Source organism: Miscanthus floridulus, chromosome 9 (assembly GCF_019320115.1).
Source record: "Miscanthus floridulus cultivar M001 chromosome 9, ASM1932011v1, whole genome shotgun sequence".
Lineage (NCBI taxonomy): Eukaryota > Viridiplantae > Streptophyta > Magnoliopsida > Poales > Poaceae > Miscanthus > Miscanthus floridulus.
In genome coordinates this window covers 115,328,695-115,351,905 of record NC_089588.1, presented here as the reverse complement: position 1 = coordinate 115,351,905, position 23,211 = coordinate 115,328,695, and the positions used below count along the sequence as shown (strand labels likewise).

At 43.8% G+C, this 23,211-nt stretch overlaps 1 pseudogene; it reads left to right on the top strand.

The window, feature by feature from the left end:
- LOC136480652 (tyrosine--tRNA ligase 1, cytoplasmic-like) overlaps positions 1-10,621 on the top strand; it is a 21,418-nt pseudogene extending 10,797 nt beyond the window's left edge.
- The last annotated feature ends 12,590 nt before the right edge of the window (positions 10,622-23,211 follow it).

The following is a 23,211-nucleotide window of genomic DNA, read 5'->3' as shown; positions in this document are numbered from 1 at the left end:
TTGCTGTGATAAAATGACAACTTACTTGTTTTTTCCCGCTCTTTGTTATTGAGCTGGCCGACCAGGTTCTGGTTCTGTGCCTCTAGCTCTGTCCTCTCTTGGTCGGCGGCTTCAAGTTGGCGGCGCAAGTGTTCCACCTCGGCCGCCAGTTCTTTATTGTTCGCCATGATTCCCTAAATCTGGTCGAAGCACCTCTTTCAGTACTTCGCGGTCTTCATCAAGTCCTGCATATAAACAAGCTAAGTCAGACAGATCGACTACATGACGGGGTCAAGTGGTCAAACCAAACATACCTAGACTTCTGTCACTAGACGCTTTGCCGCCCGTTCAACTCTTAGGGTCTCTTCGACCTCTGGGATTTCTTCGTGCATAACCCACTCATCGTTCCGCCAGCGCGACACATATACATGTTGTCGTTTATCTTGGGGATGGCCCAGGATTTCTTCTACTTTCATCCTCTTTGGCCTCTTGTTCGGAGGCCGGCGCTGGTCTGGAGTCTGCAGTCTCTGCGACCACCGTGGCTTTCCCACGAGCCATAGCATCGGCTAGCATGCTCTATGCCAACCCCGGTTGCTGCTCCTCGTCTGCAGCAGGGTTTGTGCTCGGAGCACTTGTACTTTGCTTGGCTATCTTCCCGACTAGCTGCTCGGGGACTGACGTCTAGTCGCCCATCTGCTGAGGTTCCGGTGGGATTTCTTCTTCAGGTTCCTCCACAACTGGCCGTTGAGCAGCTCTTTCCGCCAGTACTAGCGAAGCTGTGCCGCATCTGACTAGCTGGTTGGGATTTTCGGTGGACGCTGACCTGATACACTAGGGAAAAGTTCAGAAGACAATAATATTCAATACAAATTATAAGCTTACATCAAAGTCATAGATACTTACAGCTTGGAAGCTTGGAATGATGTGGCGAAGGAGCGTCTCTTCGATCGCGCCTGCTCCATGTGCTCGGTGGGTTCCACCGGGTCTTTTCCGATGATCGGTACTGGCGTCGGGGTTTGATGCTCGACACTTCCCTCGCTAGTCCTCTGTGTTGCAGTGGTCGGCGATGCGATCACTGCTGGCACAGAGGAGCCACCCTGCTCTGTCGACCCCATTTGTATCCTCCTCTTTCGAGGGACGAGCCGAAAGATGTTCGCATCCTCTGCTTCGTCGTCCGAAAGAGGGAAGATGGTTTGGCGTCGTTTGTTGGTAGCCGGCCGCTTGCCAGCAGCTCTGGTCGATGCATCCTCCACAACCTCGAGTGCCGCCCAATGGACGTCTTCGGTCCTGGCGCTGGTCTAGGCGGCTAGGCCGACAACTTGCGGCCAATCCACACCAGGGGGCGGAGACACGAACACTGCTGCCCGGTCACGACCATTACTCTAAGAAACATAAAGGAGACAACAGTCAATTTCTTGTTACAACATGATTCTACAGGTACAAGGAAGTATCATTTACGTTTGGGGGAGGTCGGGCCAGCTTGAAGGCGTGCTCGATGTTGTTTAACCTGACATAATTAGGATCAGCCAGGTTGAATAGCTCCCCAATCCTGGCCTTGACTTCTATCTTGTCGAGTGCCTCTTTCCTGGTCCTTGTTGGATCTACGCTTCCCTGGTACTCGAAGCTAGGATGTACCCTCTTCTGGCAGGGCTGGATCCTTCGGCTGATGAAGTTCCCGACCACGCTTGGACCATCCAGCCTTCCCCACGGGATCAACCCGAGCAGTTCTGCGATCTGCTCCAAGTTCTCGGGCTTCTCCGACCAGCTGTTCTTCTTCTCCGGAATCAACCCCACGTCGCACAGGGTGATTGTGTTCGGCTCTTCGCGGATGTAGAACCACTTCTTGTACCATTCATCCAGTGAGGTGTTCTAGGGGCAGTGCAAGTATTGGGCTTTCATACCGTCATGCAGATTGAGGTAGGCGCCTCTGGCTATCTTCGAGCCACCGCTCCCTTTCTTCCACAGACAGAATAGGTGGCGAAAGAGGTCGAAATGGGGCTAGAAGCCACCATAGGCCTCGCAGAGATGGATGAAGGTGGAGACAAGAAGAATCGAGTTGGGATGCAGATTGCAAATCCCAATCTCGTAATACAAGCAGAGACCCTAAAGGAAAGGGTGCACTAGAACCCTAAAACCCCGTTTGAAGAAATCCTCGAAAACCACAATCTCACCTGGTTGCGGATCGGGGAAGCTTTCTCCTTCCGGCGCACGTCATCCCGCGAGTGCCTTGTTGTGGAGCACTCCCATGGCGACGAGGTCTTCGATGGTCTGCTCATTGCTCCGCGACTTCCACCACTCCTTTGCCATGACTCTGCCTTTCTTCTAGGCGTCTCTCTTTGCCATTAATCTATCCTTACTAAGGGGGTGGATGCGGTGGCGGGGGGATTGGTGATGATTTTCGGAGGAATAGGGTTCAGCGAGGAGAAGAAGAAGGTTGCGGCGGCGAATGACGATGGGGATCGGTACAAGTAACTTACCAGGTCTATATTATAAATAACAAAGAGCCCCGTTGTTTCGTCCGCCTGAGATTCTTGGGAGACGTGCGCACGCGCCGCAGACAGTTGTTCACACAACCTCGAGATCTATGCCAATAAACGCGCCCCTTCATTACCAGTGTACGCGCCTCTTCGTTGATTGTGTAAGAGGGCCCACACTGACGCACCTCCATACAGGTGCCAAGTGACTGTTTGCCAGAAAAGATCAAGAAGATAGGGTGCCGCACTATACCCGTCTGCTTTTTTGACCAGACGTGTCAGACTGGACTTGACAGAGAAAGGAGATAAATAAATACACCAAATAATAATACAAGCGGCGTTCGTATTTTCGCTGCATGTCTTGTGCTTAAGGATGGATCAGACCATTGCCATACTCGGGGACAGCCTATACCACTGCCGTGTTCGGGGACTGCCCAGACCACTACCGTGCTCGGGGATTGCTCCGACCACTGCCGTGCTCGGGGACTGCTCCGACTACTAATGTGCTTGGGGACTGTTCCGACCACTGCTCGGAGAATGGTTCTCCTCGGCCACATGTGGTTTGTACTCACATATAGTTGAGAGACATTTATTTAGACCTTGCTACAAGGCTCCTACTTCGCCTTCCAGCAAGCTCGAGGACTACATCGGTACGATGCACCTGCCGGTGCATCTCGTTTTGCTTGCACAACGATTGGGTTCTTAATAAAAGTATAAATTCTTTTTTAGACCCTGGCACCACGTGACTACGTCACCTACTACCAGGCTCGGGGACTAAGTGGGCACACTTCACCTTGCGGTGAATGTGTTTATTTAATCGACCCCTATGCTTTGAATGATTGTAAGGATTACTAAAGTGCTCGAGGACTATCCCGACCACTGCTCGGAGAATGGTTCTTCTCGGCTACATGTGGTTTGTACTCACATACAGTTGAGAGACATTTATTTAGACCTTGCTACAAGGCTCATACTTCGCCTTCCAGCAAGCTCGGGGACTACATCGGTACGATGCACCTGTCGGTGCATCTCGTATTGTCTGTACAACAATTGGGTTTTCAACTTAACTGGGAATTCTATTTAGACCCTGGCACCACGTGACTACGTCACCTACTACCAGGCTCGGGGACTAAGTGGGCACACTTCACCTTGCAGTGAATGTGTTTGTTTTTCGACCCCTACGCCTCTGATGTTCAAGGATGCTATGCTTCAAGACCACTTACATTTCTTTTCAGAAATATAAGTGGGCACACTTCCCAGGACGGAAATCTTTTTCTTTTTTCTTAAGAGCACCATATATTCTTCGAACAACCTATTTCTCCGGCGACGACGGTGGTCAGAGATGTCAAGGACTTGAGCCTTACTTGTTGGAGAAGGTTAAAATGGTGTGTCGCAGCATAATACATGGTGCTCGGGGACTAGCTGTGGGGGTATTAACCCCTATACCCTTACGGCTAGGCTTGGGCCGGCCTGGATCAGTGGGTTCGGTCCACCAAAAGACGACGCGCGGCCCAGCCAACCTGTTCGGAGTCCCGCGTAAGGAGTCAAAATAGATTTGGTGACCAAGCAAGATCCTGGTCGGTTAGAATAGGAATCCTTATCCGGCCATGTATGGCAATTGTAACTGGCTAGGATTAGTTTCCAGATCTGTAACCCTGTCTTCCAGACTATATAAGGCGGGCAAAGGACCCCTCTAAAAAACATCTCTCATTGACATACAGCAATACAATCAGACGCAGGACGTAGGTATTACGCCTTCTTGGCGGCCGAACCTGGATAAAACCTCGTGTCTGTCTTGCGTCACCGTCTTGTTTGTGGCTTGCGCATCTGTCTGCCAACAATCTACTACCTTGGGCATACCCCTAGGTAGACTGCCGACCATATTTCGTCGACAGTCATGATTTACCCTTTCGCCCGAGGTGATCAGCCTCTTGACCCACTACAAAGGAAGGTCGGCAGGGTTCACTATGAAGCCTTTCAAAGGTTCATCTAACAAGTCAGGGCCATTAGATTCACTCGGCAAACAGATATAGGAACCCCCTGTCGAATGGCACAATGACACATAACCTATACACATAAGAGTAGAGGCTGTCATATACCTGATTCGTCAAGCCATTCTTACGCCAATAAAGGTAACCACTAACAAGCTAGAAAAGGTCCTTATACTGAGCTAAAGCTAGAGCCATGTTGCCCTCATAGCTGTACTGTAAGTCCTGGATGATCACTTACAAATAAGTCCTTAGGGAGAGGAATCTAGAGCACCATAAAAACAGCCTAATGCTCTAGCCCTCTTGTTCCATGTTGCTAAAAAACATCTTTTAGTGGTTACTGCATATACCATTAGTCAAGTTACAAGATCATGGTTGTAGTTGAGCACTAGCATCATACTACCCAATGCGATACCCCATAGGTATCAAGGTATATGGTAACAAAGTACTAGGAAATCCTTAGTGGCAGTCAAGGTAGACACATGCAGTATGATAAGTGATTAGTGCTATATAGGACAACAAAGAAGATCCCATGCTATACTTGCCTTAAACTTAGATCCTTCTTCAAGTCTAAAACTTCAAAGATCTGCTTCTTGATTCACCACGTATAACTCACCGATCGGACAAGATCATAAAGCACCACACAAGCATCCATGCAATCATACACGAAGCAAACAATAGATCTAAATTATAACAATACATCAATCATAGAAAAAATAATTAAAAGAGTTTGAAACACGATTCTGCGCATCGCTACGAACACACAGACGCGAAGAGCACGCTAATCGGACTACGGTTGAAAAGATACAACTACCGAGAGATATACTCATAAAACTATTAGCTTCATGTGTTTTAATGGTATAAAAACATATATAAGATATTTTATAGAAATTAAGTCAAATTTAAGTTTGAATTATAATACTAAAGTAAAACAAATCATATTTTATTTATAAAACCTAGTTGCATAATTATTAATCAAGATATGATTTAAACCATGGAATTCTAGAAATAGTGACATGGTAACCACTGTTACTAACGTGTAGATCTTGTTGCTATGAATCTAACACAACTTGAATGGACTAAAACGGAGTTGAAACGTAGAAGATATGAAATAAACAAGATTTCCTTTAATAAAATAATAGATTAAATCTAATCATGAATTTTAAAAGTTGAAAACCTACTTAACAGTAGTATGAACATGTAGATTATGAAATTATGAACCTAACGCAATTTGAACGGATCAAATTGGAGTTAAAACGGAGAAGTTATGGCTAAAACAAAATCAGTGGCAAATCTGTAAATAAGTGAAAACGTATTTTTGAAGTCAACTAAACGAAATACGCTTTTAAAAGAAGAGAGCGTAAGCTGTGAAATACGCAATGGACTTCAGGATCTAATTGGAAGAAACTGAGGGGCTCTTTAATAAAAATACCAGTGAAAGGGTATCTTCTAATCTGGGCCACAGATCTGAAAACGGACGGCTAAAATTGATTGGGTGGGGGAGGGGTGACCGGCGCTGTAGCCGACGGCGGCGCCATTGCCGGAAGACAGAGGAGGTCGCCGGCGTTCTTGAATAGGAGCCTACGGGACACAATCGCATGAAGCAAGGGCACTGGAAGATAGATAAGACCATTGCGAACTCGATTCTGCGATATATTGCATCTATTGGCGAACGGAGGCGGCGAGCGACGACCTATGGCGGTGGCGGATCTGCTACGGTGCGGGGAGAACAAGACAGCGCGAGAGAGAGGGAGAAAAGGGGTTGTGCATGCTCGCAACTTCAACGGGAATCTTGGGAACAAGCTTACCATGACGGAGGGGCGTCCAATCGGCTCGGCGACGTCGGCTCCTCCTGACAGGGTCCAGGCGGCGGCACTGAGGTTCCTGGCGGCGTGGCTGGTGCTCCTAGGACTTGGTGGGGACGGAAGGGGCATGGAGGATCGCTATTTATGGGATGACCTGGCGTAGCTCGCATGGCAGGGGAGGAATCAGGAGCGGCGCGGACACGGAGTCCATGGCAGCGGCGGTAGAGTCCGGCTCGGTGACGGACCAAGGTAGGAGGCAGAGCTGACGGCGGGCCCGGGGTGGCAGGGGGGAATCGGGAAAGGTCAGGCGTGGGTGCGCCTGCTGGCAGACCGCGACTGTCGGCCCAAGAGGAAGCGGCGCGCGAGGAGGAAGAGCTGGGTCTATGGAGCTGGGCCGACGCGAGAAACAGGCCACGCGGCGCTGGGGAGCGGCGGGTGACGCTGGGCCGTTGCGCTGGCGTGGGCCGAAGCAACGATGCGGCGCTGGGCTATGGGAATGAGGGGAAAGACTGAACTGAGCCTGCGCGGGAGGAAGAGAAAAAGATGGCCATCGGGCCAGAGAGAGGGAGGAGAGTTTTTTTCCCATTTTCCATTCCTTTTTCCAATTTCATTTTCAAAACCAAATTCAAATATGAACCAAATGCAACTTCAAATAAAGTTTTGAATATTCTTTTAGATTCTAATAAAAGTGAGCAAATTTTAGTGAGTTTTCAAAAATATTTTTTACAACTTTTTAAATTCTTTTATTTTCAATTTTTTTTCTTTTACTTCAACACCATTTTCATTTACCAAAGCAATTTTAACTATTTTAAATTTTCAATCAAAACCACTCAACCAAATACATCAAATGCAAGGGCTTGTACGCACAAATATGTTGCTAAACCTTATGATGAACTTTAATTTAATGAAAAAATTTATTTTCCTATATTTTATGAGCACAAAATTCAGAAATGAGTCATTTTATACCTATTTTCAAAAAAGCCAAATTTTAGGGTGTTACATCAACTACAATCTCTGATGAGCAAGAATAATATATTTATAATCACACATTAATGATGTTATTGGCATGGCATAATTCTAATGCTGGTTGCAAAATGCAAGAGATTTCCATCGATTATGCTAGTGGCGCTTTGCATCCTGCCGATGTGAAGTCTAACCTTGCAAAAGCAATAAACCAGATACTCCAGGTGACATGACTCGTCCTCCCATGTAGTTAATAACTAACTTGAAAATTACTTGCATTCCACTTCTCAAGTTTTCTCAAGTAGGAATGGAAAAATTTTGTGTCAGTTTATCCAATCGAGTCGTATTTTTGAACTATTTTGTTAAGTATAAATGCTCATTTCATTCATCAGTACTTCTGTGAATTTCTGTCTCCTTTTCAGCTTGTCCGTGATCACTTGATTCACTTCAAAAGAGTTGACCAGATGGAGATATGCCCGCCTGATTTTGCCCTTAATAAGTTTGTGCAACCCTTTGAAAGTAACAATGATGCTGAAGTTTTCAATAATAGTTTTGACGTACAATCTCCTTTATAAAAAAAATCACGCACATGATGTACATGCAAAAACTGACCGGCATTTTTGCATCCAGTCCTCCCTGTCCACCACCAATGATCTACCTACCAAAGTGCCAGCGATAACCAAAGAGCAACCGTGCAGAATCCTGAAGAGCACCGCAGAAGAGTGCATCAGTGAGGGCGAGCTGAAATAGCTTCTGCTGAAGAAGCCCAACCCGATATGCTACGATGGATTTGAGCCTTCTGGCAGCATGCATATTGCTCAGGTTAGACTGGACACATTTCTATATGTCGTCTGCTCGCCTTCAATTCAGATAGAAAGCACGCTCTTCAGCTTTGATTTTTGAATTCACATCACCGATTTGAATCTATTAGATTATTTAGGATCATAGTAATGTATACCTAAAAGACCATTAATTTTATCTTTGTTTCCAGGGAGTTGGAAAGGTGGTAAGTATTAACAAGATGCTTGGAGTTGGATGCCAAGTGAAAATTTGGATTGCTGACTGGTTTGCTCTGCTAAACCAAAAGATGGGAGGGAATCTAAATAAAATCCAAACTGTTGGCAACTATATGATTACAATTTGGAAAAAGCACTTGGCATGGATATGGACAGGGACAGGGTGGAATTTCTCTGGGCTTCAAAAGAGATTGATAAGCGCAGGGATGAATACTGGTCACTTGTATTTGACATTGCCCTGAAAAGTACTTTCAGCAGGATAGTCAGGTGCATATATACTCATCTGGACTGCATGTTCGTTCAGAGATTATGAACAAACAAAGGATATGGTTATTTGCAGTTTTATTACAGCCACAAATAAATAGTTTTAGCCTTAACTACTGCACAGGTGTTGTCAAATTATGGGTCGAGGTGAGAAGGAAGCCTTAACTGCTTCCCAGATCTTATATCCCCTCATGCAGTGTGCAGATATATTCTTCCTCAAGGTTTGTATGCCAGCACTAGTTATCCTAATAATATATATATTTAGTGGAAAAAAAGGAAGCCTGTTTAGTTTTGTTTTCAAGATAAAGGACACTGAACTTTTAATAAAAAACTTAAAATGTTATACTAGAACACATACAAGGTTTCTAGTACAAACTTAAAATTTACTTATGTTTCCTTCTGTAGGTAGACATATGCCAGATGGGCAGGGATCGAAGAAAGGTGAATATGCTTGCTAGAGAGTACTGTGAGAGCAAAAGTAGCGTTGCACCAATTATTCTGTCCCACCGTATCCTCCCTAAGTAGTCATATTTTGGATTTATGTTTCTATATGGTTCAAAAGTTATTGCTAGGTTTGTGGGATATAGTTTTATTCATTTACATCATCAATTATAGATATGCTACCAGGTATTAAACAAGGTCAGCAAAAAAATGTCAAAGCGCGATCTAGCATTGGCCATTTTTATGAAAGATGATGAGGTTTTTTCTTCTCCCTATATAGGTGTTTTTTTTAATTTATCATCAGTCGCTACTTGTTTCAGCATCATGACCACTTTTGATCATCTATAAGTCAGGTATACGATGTACCAAAGGATTCAATTATGTAGTTGAAAGAACACAACATCTACCAATCTTGAGATGCTCTTATAAGCATCTAAAATTAATCGATGTTTTATACCATTCTTCCTGTGGTCATAAGAATTTCATCATCAACTTGTTTACTGCAGTCTGAGGTCAAGCACAAGATAGAACAGGCTTTCTGTCCTCGCAAAATTATTAAAGGGAAATCCATGCTTGGAGTATATTGAGTACATTATTTTCCCTTGGTTCAAAAGGTTTGAGGTGCTTCGCAAGGAAGCTGACGGTGGTAACAAGTAATATTCTGCAAAAGCTGAAATTGTTTTCAAGTTTAATATAGATGATATATGAGAGGATGTAATGTTGATCTGCATAATAGCCACATAATTTTAATGTTGTCTCCATTTGTAACATTTGTTGATGTTAAATAGGACCTACAACCAAATAGAAGAACTCAATGAAGACTACAGTAGTGGCAATCTGCATCCTGATGATGTGAAGCGTGCTCTTGCAAAAGCAATAAACGAGATATTGCAGGTAAAGCTCCCTCCTGTGTTGCTAACCAGTGTACGTAACTGTGAACTACTCTCTCTGTCCCAAAAAAGAGTGTCACATAGGGTTTACTGCCAGTCAAACTTTGTTAAGCTTGACTAGATTTATACAAAAATATTAACGACATTTGTATCTCCAAATAAATTTATTATGAAAATACATTTCAACGATTAATCGAATGATACTTATTCTGCACCATAAAAATCAATATTCTCTTGTATATATTTGTTAAAAGTTTAAAGTATTTGAGTTGTCAAAAAGTGAGAATGACATTTCTTTGTGGGACGGAGAGAGTAGTCTTCAAAAATGGACATGTCGGAATTTACTTTCCCGTATTTCTCAGCTGTTCATTTATATATACTAGACAAATATACTTATTAGGTGACCTTATCAAATCTCTTTTTCCCAGCCTGTTCGTGATCACTTCAGTAACAATTCTGACGCCGAAGTTCTTCGTGGTACTGTTAAGGTACATTCTTTTCTTAAATAAATATAAAAAACCACCTGAATAAATTCTTGACAATGAGTTTTACTGTCACCTAACAGGGAATTCCGAACACCCTTTATCGATGCACTTTGTAAGACTGCGCAATTTCAGTCTTCGTGTCTCCTGATACTAACCTTATGATCTGAATTTCAACACTGATCGACTGCATCCAAGGGGAACTCACCACTGCTGCAATTTTGCTCCTTTGCAGGCCTACAGAAAAACAAATGGATTTGAAGTACAGAGTTCATCTGCACTTGATCATATTGTGAAGGAACTTGAACAGAGTAGTATCTGAGCTGTATGTAATATGTAGCAGCATGCCGTGTTTCCATAGCCACCCGTAAGACGTTGGGCAATTGCACAGTTGGCAAGTGTAGAAAACTTATTCTGTTGCCGCTAACACGTGGGCCTAGTCATGTCATGGAGACAAAACCAGCCATCTAAACCACCTAGGAGGTAGATTAAACGGTTTTAGATAAGTCACTACTATATAATATATTTTTTCCATCAATATTATTACCACTGGTTTGTAAATGAACCAGCTGTGATAGTTATCACTGTTGGTTTGTATTATGAGCCAGTAGTGAATATAGTTGTCACCGATGATTCATCACTAGTACACGATTGATTTTGGGTGGCGTCACCCTTCTTTTTTACGGAGACGGGCGTTTTGGTTGGCCACCTCGGTTATTCCCTGGCCGGCCGGCCGGCTGAGCGGCCGCCTCTGTTAACATTTAACCGAGACGGTTTCTTATTAACGGAGGCGGTCAACATAGGCATTAACCCTTTTTGCCCACCTCCAATAAGATTTATATACTAGTGCATATTACAAACCTGCAGTGATAACTGGAAGGGTTTTATCACCATATTGTAATATGTACTAGGGATAAAAAAGCTGTCCCAATAAAGAACCACAAACTAGCCTTGCTTCCCCTGCCCTCCACTCACCCTCTCTCTCTCCCACAAGTTGGCCCGGCGCTCAACGTCGGGCGATCCCTTCTCTCTGCACCCCCTCCATCTCCCCCATAGCAGTGGCATGAGGGTGTGACAGCCACGCGGGCGGCCCCTCTCTAGGCCATCGGTGGCCATGGCCCAGATTAGGGCGAGTATGGTGGCGGCGAGAGCAGTAGTGGTGGAGGTCCAGCCGAGGGCGGTGTCCTTTCGGTGTGCACGGAGATGGCAGCCTAGATCTAGGCATGAGCGGTGGTAGGCAGCACGTTCAGGGGATCTCTGTAGCTGATTAGAGAGGGTGAATAATCTAATTAAAATTTTCTACAACAACAAACACTAGGCAAACAGAGCTAGTCTTGCGTGCCTAGTGTGAAAAACTACACAACTTAGTAATCAAGAGTAAAGTAACTAAGGTTATGTGACTAGCAAGGCAAAACAAGCTAAACAAGCACCCTAGTACAAAAAATGCTAGCTTTACACTAGGAAATTAAATGAACAAATATAAAGAGCAAGTATAGGCTGGTCGAACCACACAAAGAGGATGATGCGAAGATATATCCCTGTTGTTCGGTGACTTGTCAGTCACCTACGTCCACGTTGATACAAGCCCATGGATCACTGCTCCTCCACAAAGCTCAACAGCCCTTCAAGGTTAGCTCTCGAAGCCTCATATCCACTAGAGTTGCCTTTTGCCTCTTCGTCAGGGATGAACACAAGAGCCCCTCACAAGCCCTCCTTTGGAGCACCTCACAATATTCAAATGAGTGCTTCACAAAGTCCTGCTGGCTCGAAGCCATCTAGGTGAGGGAACCATGAAGAGTAACAACAATCTCACAGTGAACACGATCACTTGTGCTAGTAGATGCTTACTCTCAAAGTAAATGCACTAGATCAACCGCAATTTCACCCAAATACAACCACAGCTAAGCAAAGGTGAGTGGAGGTGTTTTTTGAGCTCTAATGTGTGTGATATCGGCCAAAGAGTTCAGGAGAACTAAAAAGCATGACACACCTTCTATTTATGAACCCACTCAAGAAACGAGCCATTACTAATTTTCTGCACTGAAATCGTATTCACCAAAAAGCTCCATAAGCACTAGTCTTTAGACTAGGTCCAATGACTATTACAACGGCTACCACTACCGGAGACTGTGTATTTACCGAGTGCCCCGACAATTACCGAGTGTCAAAAGTCGGGGCACTCGGAAAAAAGTACTTACCGAGTGCCAACACTCGGAAAACATAAACACCCGGTAGTCAACCGCTTTACCGAGTCAGCACACTCAGTATATTCAGACACTCGGTAAAACTACAAGTTTACCGACGGGGTGCACTCGGTAAAAACGGTCACTCGGTATTAACGTGCCACGTCACCTAGGACAGCAACCGTGCCCAGACGGCGTCAAGGCATGACATGTTTACCGAGTGTTATGATCATACACTCGGCAAACATGAAAATTTTACCGAGTGTTGGGCAAATACACTCGGTAAACACTATCTTTTACCGAGTGTATTGGCCCAACACTCGGTAAAATTCAACCAAATTTCTTGTTTTTCCCTTCATTCTTTTTCCTCTATCCACATATGATATTTAGTACTCCATTCCAAAATATGGTGTTTATTTCGATTTATTTACTATATTTCACAAAATTTTCATTCTTTATGAAAATTAGGAACATATCGTGTGAATTTAATTGTAATAATTAAAATCGAACTCGATAAATCACAAGATTGGAAGAATTAACATTGAAGCATACATCTATGTTATAGAAAAAATTTCATAATGTTTTGGAAGTATTTTTACATTCGTCGCTGCCGAACCGGTACATCTCCCAAAGAGACGCTAAACATTCACAATGACGAGTAGGATTTCTATTAAGAGTGAAATTCAACATTATGATTTGAACTTGGAATTTTTTAGATAGTAAATAGATGACATGAAATAGTTCATGTGAAAGTTTGGTGAATTTTAGGATTAAATTGGCATTTTTTCTTTTTTGTTTTGCATGAAATAATGGATATTTTTACCGAGTGTGACCTCAAACACTCGGTAAAAGGTTAGCCACGGCCCACCTGTCTGCCACAGTGGGCTGCCATGCTTATGTTTACCGAGTGCCGTAGATCTGGGCACTCGGTAAACATGTACCAGGCCCACATGTCATTGGGCTGCGGTGCTTGAGTTTACCGAGTGCCGTACATCTAGGCACTCGGTAAACAGAAGCATTCAACAAGCCGTTTCTCCCTCAAATCGTTCACAGACACACACACACCGCACACGCCTCCCCACCGCCACGGCCGACTCCTCCCCTCCACCACCGCCGCCACCGGGCGGTCCCCCACAGCCGCCGCCACTGGAGAGACGGAGAGAGAGAGAGAGACGGAGAGAGAGACAGCGGCACCGGCGCACCGGACGACGATCCCCTCCGCCGACGCCGCCCCGTGCTCCCTCCTTCGCTCCCGTTCCCGCGAGGTGGGGTGGGGTGGGCCCCAGCAGCAGCGGCGACGGCGAGCACTCTCTCCCCTCCCCTGACCGCGGCCTCCCCTTCCGTACGTGCTCCCGCCGCACCGGTGGCGACAAGGGACCCCTGCCTGCTCCCGTCGACGCCAGGTACCTGCCCTGTTGCCCACCTCTCCCCTCCGTCTGGTGGCGCCGTGATGCGATGGAATGGAAATGGATGGATTAACCCTAAACCATTTTGAAGTGATGTATTGACGTAAACTGATTTAAGTTCAGTCATCCAGCAACTCCTAAAAGAAGAGATAAACCCTACCATACCTTACGAAAGCCAACTGAAATTGCACCATCACTTTCTGAAGCAGCTAGCTCCTGCTCCACCTTCTCAAGACCTTTGTTTATTGCTTGCATTTCTTCCGCAAGCAATTTCAGTTGGATCTGTGGGGATTAACAAATTCAATTGTTTCGTAACATACTTGATGAGTAGAAAGCTCATTATTCACCCAGAAGTGCAAAAGATAAGTTGATTGAAATACCTTGGAAGCTGCTTCCAAATAAATTAGGTCTTTGTCAAAATCAAGAAGTTCAGGCATTTTCTCAGCAAGAAGCTAGCGTGTATAGAAATGGAAAGAAGTTAGCTAAATTATGAATGAAAAAAATGACAGACTAACAGCCACAAAGCAGACGAATAAATCTGGCATGCAAGGAGCAAAGTGGAGTTGCCATGAAACTGGGTTAAAGGTAGATAATATTCATTGATTGGCATTATACAGTGTGGAACATTAGCATGCCAGGCCACTTTTACAAGCATGTGTGGTTATGATGTAAAACAAAAGTAGCACAGTGGCCAGTTGCCCACCTATATAGCACGTGTTTGGATAACTAGAACAAGACTAGTACCTGGACACAATCAGTTTACTGGGAAGCACCCATATTTCTGACTAAAACCATACTTTGCAGTTAACCAGTTAAGTTAGTCAGGACCAGATAACTCGTTTGAAAGTAGGGAAAATCAATCTAGCTCACCGACAACTCGTTTGAAAGCTGGGAAAAGCAGTCTAACTCACAATATCTTAACGATAACTCTAAACATAAACCCGCCCAGCACCATAGCGTCTACAACCCGGAGGACCCGCCCGAGGCATACAGTAACCTGAGCGTGCATAGTCGCCTCAGCGAGTACACGGCGATGGCGAGAGAGATCCATGGGCCAGAATTTGATCCGAGCACCGCTGACCTCGAGGGTGACATCGTCATGAGGTTGGGACCAGGTAAGCCACACGGGAGGTACTATATGGGCAACAGCACCATAGACACGGCCAACACTCAGACACTCGCCCAGATTAGAGCCCGGAGCACGAGTTCGAGCCCGGCCATACGCCCACGCTCACAGCCCCAGGTGGTAGCACTCCAGGTTAGTTCTGTTGCATTCGTTGTCCATTCATTTTCTACCCGTTCTTTATTTGCATTCTAACTATGTGATAAATAATTGTAGGCCCAGATTGAAGCCCTGCAGGAGTCACAGCAGGCCTCACAGAGCCAGTTTCAGGCCCTCCAGCTATCGCACCAGGCCGAGTTGGCACAGGAGAGGGCGCGAGTGCAGGCCCAGCTTGAGGCCTTCAAGCAGTAAAGGCATGGTACGAGTACATGGCCAGCTTTTCTCAGAGCATGGGCCAACCTCCACCGCCTCCGCCGCCGCCGATGATACCGTTGGTGCCTCCACCTCCGTGCGACGGCACTCCTGTGAGTCACTCTTCATCTTGAAAGGCTTTTTCAGTTCAGATTGTGCTACAGTCAACACTATCATGTTAGAACCTAGAAGAGAGTAGGATACATACATGTATAAGTTAGATTATTAGTAATATTGTTCAGACCTTGAAAGGCATCATGTTAGGTTCTACATGAGTACATAGGTGTTTGCCCAATTCATGTTCAGTCTACTCGACCATGTGTGACGATATCTTGCACATAGAGGAGAACTAAACAGCAACTAACTTGATATGTGTTATCTATTATATGCCTATATATTGATGTCACTGTTAACTAGTCTTTCGAAGGAATATTTGAATTTGGCATACTACCTTATGATTAATTGACAAATATGTTTATTTTCTTTTGCTCCCTCATTCCAGGGACCTTCTACAGCTGGATCGAACAACGATCAAGACTTGGACTTGTCTCCGTTTCTCGGTAGGGCTCCGACCATGTGACAGGACCATGTTTCACTTGTTTGTATGTTGAACTTAGAAGTGGGTTGAACTTTGTGGACTTTGGACATGTTGATGGTGTTTGTGGACTTTGCATTGTGCTTGTGACATTTGTTGTAGCTATATGTTGGTTATAATGAGTGGATGTGACATTTGTGGACATATATGTGATATATATTGTCTATCTGTTGGTAACTGTGATATTCTGTTATAATTGTTGTTAATTGTGGCTGGATATGCACTGAAACAAACAAAAAAAATACTGTGGACAAGTTTTACCGACTGTAACACTCGGTAATGGTGATGTTTACCGAGTGTTACACTCGGTAAAACAGAGAACAGAACCAAATTGGTTCTGATTCTGTTAATTTTGCCGAGTGTGCCATTTTTTACCGAGTGCCACGACCCCACTCGGATATATGTGCCATTTTTTACCGAGTGGAACACTCGGTAAACTATATTAGGAAAAAAATATTTGCGGAATTGTTTTAATCATGAAAATGGTTATCTGTTTACCGAGTGCTATGTCTAACACTCGGTAAACGACGCCGTTAACGGCAAGCTTGGGGACTGACGACCGTCACGTCGTAGTTGTTTACCGAGTGCCGGCGTAGCACTCGGTAAAATTTATTCTCCGAGTGCCCCGTTAGTTGACACTCGGTAAACTAACTTTACCGAGTCGTTGTTTACCGAGTCATGTTTACCGAGTGTGGCACTCGGTAAAAAATTTACCGAGTGTTTATCCATATTTGCCGAGTGTTTATCACACTCAGTAATTAATCAGTATCCCGTAGTGTACTTCAAACTAGTCGTCGCACTGTACAAACACTCCGGTGCAGTCAACGGTGAACTACTGATGTAGAGCTCCGGTGCTCGTTCTGACACAACCTCTCGCGAATAGATCCTCTCTGGATCGACTCTTTGGTGTGGACTTCGGTGCAGACTGTCAGACAGTCACTGTTCCATAGCTCCGGTGCTCACCTCTCCAGTGGCTCCAGAAGAAAACGTGCTCGGTTGTAGGCTGACAACAGCTCCTGCACTGAACGTTTAGTGGGAAACTCTGGTGCCCCACCAGAGGGTTCCAGCACCCTTACGATGATCAGACCATTTAGAATCCTAGCACTATTTTCCTTCTCTCTGGTGCCCACCAGAGAGCTGGCGCGAAGGAGGGTGTTACTGGCGAATCTCTAGCGCAGAGGAGGAGGATGGCAGTAGGTGTGGCTCCCTAACCTCTCTCCCTCTAATCATCCTCTCTCCATCTCCCTCACTATCCCTCTCTCCTCACAGGGTGGCACAGCTGTGGAGGATGGTTAGTGCAGCACAAGCAACAAGGTTTATTATTTTGACACAGAGACGACTCGATATGCGCCTTGGCACCCCAGTATTGTGGGGACAGGATAGATCAAGGCTAGTGGCGCACCGAGAACAACACTGGTTCTTTAGCTTTTTTATTTTTAATTTAAAATCGATTTCAAGATGCGAACGTTGTAAGACACCTGCCTCTAGTAATTCAGCTTCACAGGTAGTGTCCACATATGTCTTCGAAAATCATGATTTCAGAGGCTTTCCACTATAGAGCCGTGCACCTTACCCACCTCAGTTAATATTATATGTCCACCCTAAAAATCTGCTTCCCTGTACTGTGTGCCGTACTGGAAAGCATGCATGGCCCATTTCTATTGGCCTGTAAAAAACATTTGGCTTGTAAAAAAAAGATACGATGGGGCACACATTTGGCTCATCATGGCATGGCTCTCACTCGTACAATAACTAGAAAATAAACACAAATGTACATATATAATATTAAAGAGCCAAAATTTCATCTCATGTTTTTGTCCACCTCTACATGACTACCCAGACCGTGGAGAGTTTCTTCTAACCTACTGTTTTTACTTGACCCATACTTATGATCCATACTCATCAATTCGAACAACTTGCATCTAGCAATGATGGATACAGGTTCCGATTCCAATATGTATTGGATCGCGCCCTCCGTATTTCGTATGTGACCCAGACTCATGAGCCGCTCATACAATTTGGAACCAGTGGCGAAGCTACACCGTAATTGAGGGGATGCATCTATAAACAAGTATTGGAAACTTTTAAAAATAAATACTATTAACATGGTCAAAAAATGTTACCATAGGCAAAAATGTTACCTCATCTCGGTATTTCTATAACACAACTTTATTTAACGAGTGGCCAGGACCATGTAATTCCTATTGAGTTCTATTGAGTGGCATCCTAAGGTAATCCAGCAGGTAATGCCCGTGCTCCAATTTGGCTTCAGCACTAATCTCATGTTGCCAGGTCCACGGTCCGCTTCCTGTTGTCTGTGACAGAGCAACTAGTGCCATCAAAGTTGAAAAGCACGATGTAGCGAGATAATGGTCTTCTTGATGTTGGGGTTCAACTCAGCGACGTAAAGGACATCCTGTACCTGGAACATCTCATTACGTACGGACCCAATGCCAACGACTCGCATTTCTTTTTCCACTAGCTCCATAAATGTACCAAATGGGTGGCGCTTGAGTATAACCACCAGGAAACAGAGAGCCGTCTCCTGTGCAGTGAAATGGTGATCCAGAGTCATAGATGAACACGGCACGCATTCGCTGACCAGCATTATTTCCTCGAGCAACATTCATCATGTGTATAAAACTAGAAATTTGGAGACCACATTAATTTATCTGTACGAGCGATCTATCAGTTTAGTGCGTGACATAGAGTAAAGGCTGAAGTAACCAAGCACGTAAGAACAATCGACCACAGTAATCACCAGCAAAACTGACAACATGGTCCAGTACAAGTTTACCAAAAAAAAAAAACAAGACAACACAATGAAACAAAAATTGAAACTATTCTATCTTATTACCTTGCCTAATTGCCTAAATAGAAACAATGAAGTAGGTCAGTGACATAGGTTTTCCAGTTCAGGACATCATAAGTAAGCAAATATATGCAAGCATAAATGGATGGTATGAGCGTAAACGGCATAGCTAGTGGGAGATCACTCAGTGAGCACAAGAATCCTAATTTACTTCTACTAGATAAGCACAACTCTAGTAATTTGGAAAAAAAAGGACCACATCCATATGTATGGACTTTTAATGCTGCAATATGTCACTGATGACAGGTTCCTTCTATCTCTTCTCTAGCTTATTGGGAATCCTAGTTGTCGACGTAGCAAAGATGAAACTTTCAGAGATGCCACACAAGCAAATTGCCACCTTATATGTAAATGATTCACACAGTCGAATCATATGACCATGGAAACCGGAAGAGCATACAAGAGACCTACAGTACTTGCTATGAAATTGGAACATGAATAAACATATGGAAAACATTAATTCAACATCTTCATTCTAAGCAGTGAACAATACATACTTGGCAGTTCCTAAATGAGAAAGTTTCTTCCATAAAAGAAGGGCTATTTGACTATATATAATTGGCAGTCTTCCATAGAACAGGGCGCCGTTTCCACAAAAAAAGAGGTGTTACCGGTGCCATAGTTCATGTAAGATTTTGGGGCAGCACTTTATTTTCCCCCTTCGACATGTGCTTTATATATTGCCATGATGGGAGCCCGGTTCATTCACTCCTTCGCCATCTGCTTGTTCTTCATCTATACACAGAACAAAATCAACCTATGGAGACTTCACGGAGGAGCCTCTATGCAGGGGTCGTCATTGTCCTCCTGCTCGTCGTCGTCACGGGCCGTGGTACGTTCACACGCATAAGTATATATAAGGAGTCGTAAGCAGTAATCTTTGTCTGATGCTTTTGCTAACGTTCGCATGCATGTGCGTCTTCTCACAGAGATGGTACCTATTCACCCAACCTCAATCGATGAGATCAAACTACCCCCATGCTATCATTGGAGCCGTGACTTTAAGGGGGATTGCGTTTGGAATCATATTTGCACAGATATTTGCCTACACCAGGATCCCTACAATTTTATTCGCGGCAAGTGTCGTGGCTTCCCTGGTAAATGCTTCTGCCTCTCATGCTGACGCATAGTGGCAGTGGCGGTGGACCTATAATAAATGGTGTTGCCTTCGTGTAATGTTGTTTGACCCATCATTTGAGAAAAAATTGGCTTGTGGAAATAAAATTGCTGGAGCTCTACACAAAAAAATTGTTTTTTCTCAAGCGTGATTATCATTTTTGTAGTAATGGTACCCGATAGTATAAGCACCACGCTTACACTATATGATACTACTATAATCCTGCACGACAATTAGACTTGAGCATCCACTAAGGGATCAAGAACATGTGCTATGAAATAACTAATTATGCTAAACAAGGCTTATATGATAGTACTATAAAATAGAGATCAACACTACTACACAAAGTAAGTCATACTTGAACGAGTAAAGCAGAACGTAATATACTGAATACTTGATAAATTTTACAAATTCGAGCAAGCTTGACTCAACTTTAACTCCCACTAAACTAGCCTAAGCTAAACAGAGCTAGTAAGAGCGGTACTTCTTATTTGTTTTCTTATTATTGTGTCATCACCCAACGGTTGTTCCTACTAAAGTATTCAAAAACGCCCCTTGAAGCTCGCCACAATGATAGCTTGTATTATTTTGTCTTGTTTCTTTCTCCAGACTCCTTGCCAGCAACAACACTACTATAGAAAGGATTTGTAGCAATGCCTCTTTTTTTTGTAGGGGCGCCTCAATCATGGTTCCCAAACGAGCGGCCGCCCCTACAAATCCATTTGTAGGGGCTGCTGGTATTATTAGCCGCCCCTACAAATAAACGCCGAATTTTAAAAATGAAGTACTAAAATTTGAATTTTTCAAATGTTCTCGGATGTAGAAATGACTAAAATAAAAGTTGTAGATCTTGAAAAGTTATAGAACTTTATTGTTTACAAATTTTTCATTTGAAATCATTTACTATTTTAAAATGTTGTTTATAATTTAATTTTTAAATTATTGTAGAAGTCTGATTTCTCTTTTTGATATCGGGCTAAAATTTGTAACTAGTCTTTCTCCCTCATACTAACTTCAAATTTGATGATTTTTTTCCTAAAATTTTCTAAAATCATGCTCTATCACGCTAATATTTTGGTCATCTTTTCTTGTCACTTTGTTTTATCAATATGAAATTTGAATTTAAAAAAATGGCAACTTCAAACAATATTTCGAAGGAGTAAATGATTTCAGCTGAAAAAGTCATGAACATAAAAGTTGTAGAACTGATCAAGATCTAGAACTTTTATTTTGGTCATTTCTTCATCCAACAAAGTCATGTAAACATTGTTCACAAATGCACCAACGGCATCTAAACTTGTCAGAGGGTTCAGGTGCCCTTGCGATGAGCAGACCGCTCTAAAATCCCAGTATTCCTTCTCTCCAGTGCCCACCAAAGAGCTTGTGTGAAGGAGGGTGGCACTAGCGAATCTTTGGCGCAAAGGAGGTGGTCAGCGGCAGATGTGGCTCCCTAACCTCTCCCTCTCATCACCTGTCTCGATCTCCCTTACTATCCCTATCTCCTCATAGGGTGGCACGGCGGTGGAGGATGATGAGTGTAGCATAGTAGGCAACAAGTTTTATTTTGACAGAGACAACTCGATACGCGCCTTGGTGCCCCAATATGGGAGGGTTAGGAAATTTCTGGGCTATGGTGCCTCAATCCAGCAAGCTTCCTGTTTACACCAAAATTTGGGAAGAACACCGGAACTCGAAGCTTCCAAGATTGTGTCATCAAGGAATCGATTGCATAAGAATCAATATCAGCGGATTCAGATGCGGAACTGGGATCGGCTCTCTTCGGATGACATCAGCAGATAACGTCAATGAGCTACAATTGGCATCGAGAAAAATATGTCGGACTCTACAAAAAGGAAAAGAATAGGATCCAAGTTATCTTAAGTTAGGAATGTTTTCTTTTATTCCAAAGATCATAATGAGTCGTGTTTGAGTAGGATTCATATTTAGGTACTGGGTATAAATGTTGGACCCCGGCTATTGTAAGGGACATCCAATCAATCAATACCAATTACTTTTTTCGGCTTTACGCCAACCCTTAGGAGTAGGGGTACTGTAGATCTGGGCGAGTTCTTCAACAAACATGGCTACATCGATGCGGTCAACCTTCGGCTTGTCTATAAGTACCGTCATGGCTTATACTTATGTTTGTAAGGCTGCATCGGTCCGGCCAACCTCTTACGAGCTCTAGTATAAGCTAGTTATCGATCCTTATCTAGTTCAAGTACGGCTGTATCGGCTAAGTTCGACCTCCACTACTCGAATTAGATTAAGGTCTAGTTATCGGCTCTACCTAAGGGTGGCTTCCTTCGGGTAGATTCATTAAGTTACCGATATTGCTGAATTCTTATTGTCATTAGTTTCAGCAATATCAACCTGCCCGATCGAGATCGATCTGGATCGGCCTCACATCCTTTTAGTCCATTGTTTATTTTGCTATATTATGTTAATTTTTACTTCAAACGATGGATTATGTTTTACCGGCTGTTCTACTTCGATCTTGATCGTGCATAGTATGCGGTCAAGGCATGTCTGATCTTGAGTAGGTTTACTAGCTAGTTGAATCTAGTCTATAGCTCGCTATTATGGCTGTAACGATCCGGTCGTTCCCCACTGTTAACACTTTCGATCGGAGGATGTTAGCTGGTAGATTTGCTTTCGACCAGGCATGACCTTGGCTGTTTGCTATGCCTACATCGGCTAAATAGCCAATCGCTCGTACTTTAATGCTTATAGTGTGTCTTCATGATTCTATTAAATGTGAATAGATCTGTTTACTTTACAAATTTGATTTGTTGTCCTTATTATGGCTGCCATCGATCCAGTCGAACCCCACTATTAAGGATAACAGGTTAAGTCTGATGAGTTTATAGATCTATCCGTATTGAATAGTCAATTGTTCACATGCTATAATCCCTTTTCTACCTGAATCGGCTATTTTAGTCGATTCGCCTGCGCTTTCACAGATATGGCACGCTTTCATGAACCTGTTGAAGTATGGTCGGTTCTACGAATTTTCTGGTTCTAGACTATCATCATCATCATAGCTGCATCGATCTGGTCGAACCTCACTGTTGACGGTAATAGGTTAGATCCAGACAGTTCGTAGATCTGTCTATATCAAACAGTCGATTGTTTGCGTGGCATATCCCTTTTCACCAAAATCATTGGTTCTACACCACGTATTGATCAAATCGAATTTAGCCAGTGATGCATCTTTGACGTATACATGTTAATAGCTTAACTGAAAGGATCATTAGAACTGGAT